Raw genomic sequence first — 10,745 nt, 5'->3', positions numbered from 1 at the left:
CCTCCCTTTAAAATAATTCAATTAGCCTATATCTTTTGTTTTCAATAACCATGATTTAACAAAAAGTCAATGTTGTGGTTTCCATAATTTGCTTTGTGAATTGTTCTTATTTGTCTTTTTTGAATTAAAAATGATGGTTTTATGTTGCTTGCCCCAAGAATTAGATTATTAAAAATAAATGTGTTCTTAGACACTTTTGATTTCACCTGTGCTATTTGTGCTTTCCATGTGATGTTTTCATCAATGATCACACATTTAGCCTACGTATAATAGGCTACTACGTTTAATCTACCTACCAGCGCTGTTATTTTGAAAGTGCATGGCCGAGAGTTGTTTTATTTTGAAACGCCACGAGGAGTTCCGCTGAACTGCGTGGGACTTGACGGCAGGATAACACCCCTCCCTCTGTCTGCTCTGTCGACAGCACATCCTCCACCAGCTTCTTTTTTAAACTGCTTCCACCCACCGCAGCACAGACACATATCGGGGATTCGGTCTGTCGCTGTCCGTCCTCACACGCCTCATATCCGCGCGTGTGAGTGTGTGTGTTTCGGAGGATATTTATTTATTTTCTGTCGGAGTCTTTTGGAGCCGGAGCTGAGCACGGACGGAGCCGTGTTTCAGACTACTGAAGTGGGCGGATAAAGCGGAGGAGGGCACCCGGGCCTGGCAGCTCTGGAGAGTCGGCGAGAAACGACGGAAATCACATTTTTTCAGGTACGTTTGCTTAAATGTCACCGCTGGATAACACACAGTCTGTCCGATAATGGACTCCACAGTGTTAACATTTCCTCCGGTAGCGAATATCAAGGAGTGAATAGTGCGGCGTGTGGAAATGACAACATAGAGGAAAAACGGCAGCTCAAGAATAATTCAGCTCGACTCCAGCTGTATTTTAGGGGGTGTCCCTCTGCGCGTGTGACTGCCCGCCTCGCACATGTCTCAAATACAGAAGCGTCATTCATTAATTTCGGTGCAAATATTTCAGTTTGTTTACACAACGTGTGTATCGGTAGGCAGACAGCCCCCCCACCCCTCACCCCCCTCCCACAGCGACATGAACCCTGTGGTAAACCGGAGAATGATGTGTAGGCTACAGTTTAAATGCCAACATGATAATATACGAGCACAGAGAATATGCTGGTATTGATTTGTTTTTTTCTTTTTCTTTTTTGGGGATTGATAGCCTACTGAATCCAGGCATGTGTCACTCGAAATGACCGTTATTTATTAATGTCAAATCATGTGTAACACCAGAAGACGAGCTATTATCATCTTATAGGCCTACCACTAGGCTATAGCAACACTGTACATTTTAACAACTGAATTCATCACGTGTCGTTAATTTAAAAATCTAATCTGCACGTTGACATGATTTCTCTTTAAATCTGTAAACACTTGCTTCTCTGCTGATGGAGCTGTCCTCTCAGAGAATGGCTGCAGGAAGGAGCCTACATGTTCACTTGTTGAAATGTTGACGTTCAAAACGACTGTAGACTTTTACCCATGGAGATGTGAGATGTTTTTGTGACTTGTGGCTTGAGGTTAGGGGTGGAAACTACCTCTAGGCGACCATAATACATAACTGTGATTCTTGCACCAGAGCACCATCCTGTTGTTACCCTGGAAACTGGCATATTAGGGGAATTGCTATTAGATGAAATGGCACGCGACGGACAGCCAGACGGATGGACATGCTGTAAAATTGACCACCCCTCATCTGTCTCTGCTGTGAAGTGTCCGTGATGCACTTCCACTCATTTCCACTTCCACTGTTTGACCTGGATTTACTTCCACCGTCCTTCATCTGGAACAACTGGCCACTCGATGATGTGTGTGTCTGCATGTGTGTCCTCGTGTATTGACCTACATTCAGATCCAGGCTGTTGGTTGTGAGTGTGATAGGCCCCCACAGGACACATAATTACCCTGACAGCCCCCTCCCCATGTCTGTGTGCCATATAGCAGTGCTTGTATTGATCAGTCTCTGTATGATGTCACATACAGCAGGAAGATGAGAGCTGAGAGCAGAGCACACACTATGGTTCTACTCACACAAAGACGTACTCGCTTCTTCTCCGGGGACTGATATACAAGGATTTCAGCGAAGGGATTTGTCTTGTAGCAGAGTTTCATTCTTAGAAGTGTGACTGGTTTCAGTTTGAGAAGTGAATGTGCCATGTGATGGGGCTCAAAGTTTTCTGTTGAGGAGAAGAGTTGCAAGTGAAACCAGCTCAAGACTTCATTTTAGTTCATTATTCTTGTTTAGAATCAGAATTATTGATTGTTTAGGTGTGAAGCTTCTCTCTTTCTTTAAGATTGAGCTGTCTGGATCAGAGCCTGTCCTCTCCCACCACCTAGCTACTTGCTGTATGTTGACAGTTGAAAGAGCAGAGAGCATCAAGACGGTCAGAGGGGGAAACATCAGAGAGACTCAGCCTCATGTTAGAGTGTCAGTCAGACCAAGACTCAGAGGAGTCTGTTGAGACCAGAACCAGGGACTAACAGATCCATCTGAACAGTTATCATGGTCATGTTTTATTTGTTTATGTTGTTAGCTTGTAACTAGCTGACACAGCGTAAATCATTGGATTAACCTTAGCTTACTTTCTCTGTATTTGATGTTATAACTATAGCAACAAAGATGAATATGGTTTTGGGTATTATCGTGATAAAACAACCTGATATTATTTTACCAAGTGAATGTTTGCACCTTAACATTATTTTTTAGTATTATTATAGCTGTTGTTGATGGTTTTACTATTGTTTTATGTGCTGCAATGTCTTTGACACTGACACACTGTCACCTGGGCAACACGCTGCTGGGAAACACTGTGCCTACGTTTCCGATGAAACAGTAGCTGCAGCTCTTTTTAAAAACACATGGTTGACGATCACAGTGGCTCATATACTAGCTGTGCAGCTACAGCTCATTCTTTCTCTGTATCTGTGTGAGCTTTGTGGTTGTGACATCACTCAGAAGAGAGAGGAAAACTTGTCTGGTTATACCCACTGACCTAGTAGTGTCAAGGTGTTAGAAGACTGAAATATCTGCAGCCATATTTTCATACTGATACCTAGGGCTGGGTGATAGTGCAAAATAAATTATCAGGAGGATATGTATTTTTTGCTGATGCTGCCAGTTCAAGGAGCATCCTGACTGAATCCTGAAGAAACCAGAGAATGTGTTCAGTTTGGGAGGATAACATGAGTTCACTTTAATGTTCATTACATCAGCTCTAAGATATGTGTCTATCACATGTACGTAACATGTACATGAGGCTATAGTCTTTCTATTTATAGACCTGTTTACAGCCTAGGCTATGTCATCAAAAAGCTGCGCACGCATAGGGCTGCCCCCAAATAGTCAACCAAGCACTGGTCGACCAAAAGATCATTAGCCGACCGAAATTTCATTGGTCGATTGGTCGTGGAGCCGTGTCTTGTCAAAATTAAGTCAAAATCAATATGACTGAACTGTATCTTTATATCAGACGGCAAAGTGACAGGCTGCTGTCGCGCTTTTTACTGCCAAGCCCTGATACCATACTTTGATGAAAAATAAAAATAAAAAAGGTATTTCTGTATTTGACCATGGATTAATTTATTTGTTTATTTTTTTTATTCATTTCAGCATTTATTTATTTCTAATGTTAATATGGCAGGCAGTCCTTTGTCAGCCTAAAGCTGGATTGGTTTTTGTATTGGACCTGAATGGCACACTGGACCTTTGTCTTTCTGTTGCTGATGTCTTTGCATCGGATTCAGTGACTTTTCAGACTCTTCAGCGACATAAAGCAACTGAGCAACAGAGCTAGTGACTTTTTGAACAAACCTCGGCCACCAGTACTGACCTGCAACAAGCACTGCTCTGTCACAGAGCATTTGGACCTGAACAAACTGTTAAACAGTTTTTTTGGGGGGGGGTTTTGACTTCGCTAACTTTGTGGTCTGAATGGGTTTGAATGAGAGCACAAAAGGATAGCGGAGCAGAGAGGGGACAGGCAGCTTGAGCAGGGGGATGTTTCTGCATGGTCCTAGTGTACAGCATATATGATGCAAGTGCACTACTGACCTCTTTTGCAACCACAACTGCAACCGTGTGAGCATGGAGCTGTGTCTAGTGCTCGCAAAGTCTTAATGTTCTCTGAAACTTTCAGTGGGAGGGACGAGTATATATATATATATTTAAATATTTATTTATTCTTCTTTTACAGAAACAATATGTCATATTCTGCAGAAAGTGAAAGCACAAGAGGTGGGCACAATTTGCATCAAAATATGCGTTTGTTCATTAAGATTTTTGAAATGTTCAAACAAGTAGTAGTGTGTCTGTACGGTTGCTTCTGTTAGCAACAGTGACATGTCTTTTGAGACAGCTTCACATGTTCATGTTAAGTCCACCATTTGCAAACTGGTTTGTTCAATGGCGTTGCCATTCCGAAATTTTGAACACAGTTCATTGAACATGTTGATGTACAAAACTCCCCTCAAGATAAAGGCATGGGGATCAGAGCTTTCTGCCACTGTAAGTTCATTCAGAGATTTGACAGCTTTGCCACAGCTCTGCTGTTCCCTGCCGACAAACTGTCTCATTTCATATTGGACACATTTGACAGTGCTGTTTTATGTGGTACTGTAAATAAGTGTTTTAATTTGAAAGTTCAGTCTCTGCCCACTGTGCGTCCCTCTTCCTGTTTGTCAGATCTAAAATCTCAACACAGGAATCCAAAACATGGTCAGTGAATTTCCCAAAATATCACAATATAGTTCATTCACCTTCTGCTGCTTCATGTTTGTTGATGCTCCAAAAGCATGGTGCACTTACTGATGATCAGCCTCCAAAATGCTGTTGCTATTGGCAACCAGGCCAGCAGTTTGCCTCTCTTTCTTTCTCTCTGTCTCTGTTCTGCTTATATAACACCATCTTGTGCAGGGTTTTATTGATCAGAGTTCGAGTTTTCAAGACAGCTCGTTGGATCCAGTCAGTGTGTTAATGTATGTGTGTTTGTCTGCATGAGTGTGTGTGTGGATGTGTTATAATGAGTACAGTGCACCAGTGGACGGTCAGTGCGTAGCCACAGAGCAGACGTCATGGAGCTGAAAGAGTAATTACTGGGCTCTTTTGGAGTCTGGCTAATTCTAGCACTTCAGGCTGAGTGCAGCTTAAACACACATTTTGCTGTCACATGACTTAACACACACACACACACACACACATACCAACGAGTAAAATTATTCCAGCCATGCAAGGAATGTTGAGTTATGTGAGTTAATTCACTGTTACATCAATCAAACACCTCTCATCTGTGTGTGTGTATAATCCTTGCTTCTGACACACACAAACAAAACACTTACTCTGAACTCAAATGCACGCACACTACACACACACACACACCACCATTCATAGATGGTAAGCCCCTTATCCCAGGATAACCTCCTGGTCATGGGACAGTGAACAGGGATGTCTGCCTGACGACCTGACAGCAGAGTTAGGGGCCATTCACATGGAGCATCTTTTGCGCTTCCATTGTTTTCTATGTAACCACGTGCCTTGCACGCTCAAAATCCGAAGCGATGCCGACGTGGCACTCATGGGGTTTTGTGTGTGTCCGAGGCACACAGAGATGAAAAAATCTCAACTTTTTTCGAATACTGCATGTGCACTGCCACGGTTTTCGGTACAACTTCGGTACAGTTTCAGTACGTGTTTTGTGCTTAAAGGTATAATGTGTAGGAATTCCCCCCATCTAGCGGTGCGGTTGCATATCGGAACGTATTCTTGATGTTGCATTCACGTGAAATCGGGCAGACGTCAGACAGACAACAGACGCTGCATGTAACAGGATAAACAAGCGTCTATGTAAACAAGTGGTCGGCCAGCACGAGGCAAAACAATACAGGCGTGACAATATGTTGTCATGGTGATGTCGTATTGTTTCTTCCTCTCGTCGAGTAAAATGACATCCGGTTGGTTTGCCGACGGCGTCATTCAGGTGCCTAACTGCACCTGAATGCAACATCAGTGCCTCCGTCCTTCCTCACACTACACAGTGGTGACAGTTTTAACAGGCCGAGCCCACAGCTCCGCTGAGTTTCTGTGGTTACCTACGGTCACGCTGCCACTCAATGTAAAAAATGGCGATGCAACATGGCAGCCTCGGTTTGGTGCGTCGCCCACTTATGTATTTGTAATGACTTGTAACAACTCATTCTAAGGTACGAGAAAGCTTTCATTTGTATGTGGGTGTGATTCGACTTAAGTGAAATATTTATTTATGAAAGCAATATTCGATTTTTGCTAATAAAAAGCCAAATAAGTTACATACTGGGGCTTTAAAGAGAACATTTATTTCTCCCAAAATTATGTTTAAAATCTTATTTCAAGACATTTTATCATGTTACAACAAAGTAGTCACAGTAAGGACTCAGAGCCCTCTGTCTTCTGATTGTCCCTCTGACCTGTTGTTTTCCGATCTCCAGGGAGAGAGATGTAAAACTATCTTCTTTTGTGTATCAATAACAGTTACATAATAACAGATTTCTGATGAGTCACATCAAAAAAACCTGTTTAATATCTGACTAACAGCCTTTAGCTTCAGCAGCTAGTGTTAGCTTCACAGATGGGCAGGACAAGCTAGTCCACAGCCACAAATCCCCATGGGTCTAATTCAGTCCCTTCTAGGTGATGAGCTTATAGCAGCCGTAAGACATGCTCAGAGGGTTCAGTGGGACTGCTCACTGTCAACATCGGCCGGTAACTGTAACCTGGAAGTGTATGATAGAGCTACGCAGCTCCCCAAGTCATCAGTAGCTGTAGAGATTGTTGAGATCTGTCCTTGGATACCATTGCAAATTAGACAAAATCCCCAACAGAGATGGCACGTCCACACAAACGGATAAGCAGACAAATAAGTGGTACAGTGTTGGTGCCAAGTCCAGTCAGCTGTCGTTGTTCTGCTCGGTGCATCTCGTCCTACACAACTTTCTCCATCTGCCTGCTTTTCTGAAACTATTTCATCCCACAGAATCATAAACTAAACCCAGCGGCTCTGACTTGAACTGAACTTGAGAGGGACTCTGTTGCCTCCCCTTTAAATACTTTAAATACCAGTTTCTCAAAAAGAGTTTCCTTCTTAATTTCTCTCTAATTATTCGTCTCACTTTCCTGCAGGTTAATCAGTGACTGCTAGACAGGTATTATCAGCAATTCATGCCAACAAAGTGCCACGAAAGTTCACAGGAAGCAGTCTTGAAAGTTGGATCATACTGTAGGTGGCCACAAAGCCTGTCATGGAAACAGTCAGATCCTTCCGTCTCAAACTGCTCACTCCGTTAACTTCACTGAGCGTTTATCATTATCTGAAAGGTCAGATCAATTCGAGAACAGTGTGGCACTGACACTGATAATCTGCTCTAATCAGATTAATGTGAAACTCCTGCAGGATTACTGATAGGAGCTGAGACTAGACAGACCACACTACGACCACAGAAACTGGGAATGGGAATGTTGTTCTTTTTCAATCCACACTAGCAAATTGTGTGTTTAGTATAATAAAAAAATAATAGTAGCCTAATAATAATATATATTATATTTGTGTTTGAAGTATGACTGAAGAAGCTCCCAGAGATGGAATTCTCTCCTTGTATCTTCATTATAGTCTTTCATAGTCCACCTAAATATTTTACTACTTTTCTTGATGCTCTCAGTTATTTGCACAGTTTTTGACTGTGTAGTCATCCCAGGTGATTTCAGAGTGCACATAGATAGGATAGAATACACACAGAAAGGAGAATGTTTTGAAGGGAAATGTGGATGTGCATTTTGATGACTCTAGTTGAGTCATCAAAATGCTTAAAGAAAGGAAGGAAACTCAGGCTCATTCTTCTGCTCACGCTTCTGGCACCACTATTGAAGTAGTGGCTTTTGGTTTTGTGACGTTCTTTAAGGTGATATCGATCAGTTTTATTCTTGGCCTGACAAAGTTTAATAAACACGCTGATAGACTAAGAGGTCTCTCAGAACTACAGCACGGTCCTGGTCATCCTTAACCACTGAGGCAAAAAGCAGAAATGTTGTTCTTGTGTTTGTAGAGACTCAGCTGCAGGGACAGAGGAGGAGCAGCTGCTCCTTGTTTTGGAGTTTGATTTTCAGAAATAGCAAAACAGACATGAGATATGTCTGAATCTAATTTCTGATTTTGAATCATGTTTATTAAGTTGCCTCAGTGTGAGAATACACTCGTCCTCTGTCTCTGTGTTATGTATGAAGTCACCACCCACAGCTGGTGAACTCGGCCTGGTATAAAGACTGGAAACAGAAACAGTTATGTGCCAGATTATTTGTTGGCTGGGCACAGTGTTCTTCCTGTAGACGTGTGGCCAAGAAATAACCTGGCACTGAACCCCCTGTATCACCACAATGTAACACCAATCAGGCTGTAATATGTGAAAGCTCTGATTTGGGAGGCGGCAGATTTTCTTCCCTTCACACCTTTCTGCTGAATGAATCAAAGTAGCTGTTGGCTCGAGTTTCAGACGGAGAGTACAGGCAAGAAAATGGTGTCTTGCTTGTTTTGTTTTTCTAAAGACTGAAATGTGTCTGATTTTAATATGTCATCTTATTCGTCTATCAGTTTGTAGCTATGTTTCCATCCACTTGTCAATCAAACTATCTAAAGGTCACTAAAAATATTAATGTGAATGAAGCTGATGAAAATGTCTAAGAGAGAGGCCATCTAAATCGAATGAAAATCAGTGTGTAATGACGTCACACACTGTTTTACTCTATCAATCTATCAAACTGGTCTATCAAATACATTTCTTGCATTTTAAGTTGTTTCCATTCATTTTTGCACTGAATTACAAAACCGAAAACACACACGGAGTCGCTGGAGTCGACTCCTGACATGATATAGGACGATATTGGTTCATTTAGAACGCTACGATCTGATCGATGTAGTGACTTGAAATCGATTCAGTAACTTTTTAGCCAAAAATTCAACTAGTGTGACTGTGAAATAAATACCTGGATACTGGACAGTGCAGGTGAAGTTTCCTAGATCTCTGTTGTTTCTTGTAAGGGAATCAGGTTTAAATTAATTATGGATATAAACAAGCAAACAACAATTAATTGTAAATGGATTAACCTTTTATTTGAATAAAGTACAACCACTTTTTTCATCTCTCGGAATATATTCTGATATTCACAACAGCAAAAAGCTGAGCACAGATCGATGTAGTTGGAACATATGAATATAAATCGTTGTAGTAGATGAATCGTTACACCCCTAACGAAGATGCAAATGCTGCACAACAGCGGAGGACACCTGTGGTTTAGGAACGGCAGCGCTCTAAACTGTTCAAGGAGATAGTGGTTGAAATTGCATTTTTTACTGTTTTCTCCCGCCATGTCTTAGAAAAGCCGAAAATACTTAGCGGAATTAATGTAACAATATTCATGACATTTACTTGAATTTCACTGTTTACATGAAGCATGTAGCTTGTGAATTTTTTTTTCTTTTATTCCAGCAGTCGTTGGATAGGAGCCTGTGTTTGGAAAACATTTTATTTTTGACCTACTTTCTTACATTAGTGCAGGGTTTTGTAGGGAAATGTATTTATATTTCTGAAAGTAAGGTATCAGAAAACTCTTGATGGAAGCCCTGGTACCAAATTGACTCTAGCCTTTGAAAAAATTCAAACAACATTCAGACATAGTTCTGATGATGAGATTTGCAAGCGAAGTTATGTGCTCCCAGCCCTTCCCTGATTGGCTAGGAGGATTCTCTCTCAAAAAACCTTTGGAACACGATGCTGCCGCTGTGAGGCTGTTTGATGAATCTGGGTCACAGAAAGCCTTTGACAGCACCTCTCTGCATTAATGTATGAGCTGGAGCGTATTTCATCTTTCATAGTGCAGCTTTAAAGACGTGTGTGCATCACAACCACCTGAAGTCGAAACAGAAAGGGCCCGTGTGAGGAGAAATGCTTCATCCCCACGTCAAGACAACACCTGTTCCCAAAGCCCTCGGGCAGAGTGGAGCTGGAATTGAAGCCTGTGCTCGGAGGAGTGGAGGGGCGTGAGAATGAAGAGCCATAAAACAGACAAAGCTGGAGGGGGAGGAGAGGTGATGATGAGAGGTGGGAGGGTACAGTCCTCTCCTTCAGTTGTGTAAACTGACCTGACATCCCTAGATTTCCCCGTGGTTAAGTGTTACCTTTGTTTTTGTGTTGCTGGGCGTGCGTTGGCCTGAAGCTGTGACTACAGAGTAAAGAGGTGACTCTTCTTCTCTTCACAGGAAACAGAGACTACAAGATTGGTTATTTAGAAAACTGCAGTTTAGTCCAACAATGAGGGATAGAAAAACACTGAACCTGTTTTATTCAGCAAAAAGCTGAAACTGTCTTGCACCCAGAGCATAATTTGTCAATCAGATTTCTGCTTTGTCTGTGTGTCTTTATGTACTGTAAACACACATACCGTAGTTTAGTTAAATATTTCCTAATGTTAGGGACTGAACTGAGCTTTTTTCTATTTTAGTACGGCTTAATTTGTGTGAGACACTCATGGGGATCATAGGATGTGTGTGTGTGTGTGTCTCATACAGTTTTCCAATCTCTCACTGGAATGTGCCATGTCCAGCTGTGTGTTTGGATTCACCAACCAAACATCCAGACAGGAAGACACATTCTTGTTTGTTGTGTTCATCCAGCTATATTTGTGTATGTGTGTGTGTGTGTGT

The 10,745-nt window shown here is 41.9% G+C and overlaps 1 protein-coding gene across 1 annotated transcript in view; it reads left to right on the top strand.

The window, feature by feature from the left end:
- The first annotated feature begins 407 nt into the window (after nt 1-407).
- Nucleotides 408-10,745, top strand: part of LOC146962784 (cyclin-dependent kinase 17) — a 46,324-nt gene continuing 35,986 nt past the window's right edge. Inside the window, exon 1 of the mRNA XM_085768941.1 lies at nt 408-717. The gene's annotated coding sequence lies outside the window, so the exon portion shown is untranslated. The remainder of the gene's footprint in view (nt 718-10,745) is intronic.

The sequence above is a fragment of the Trachurus japonicus genome, chromosome 23, assembly GCF_045865225.1.
Source record: "Trachurus japonicus isolate A0001 chromosome 23, Traja_1.0".
Classification (NCBI taxonomy): Eukaryota; Metazoa; Chordata; class Actinopteri; order Carangiformes; family Carangidae; genus Trachurus; species Trachurus japonicus.
Note: the sequence above shows the minus strand (reverse complement) of the source record. Positions and strands in the feature narration are given on the sequence as shown.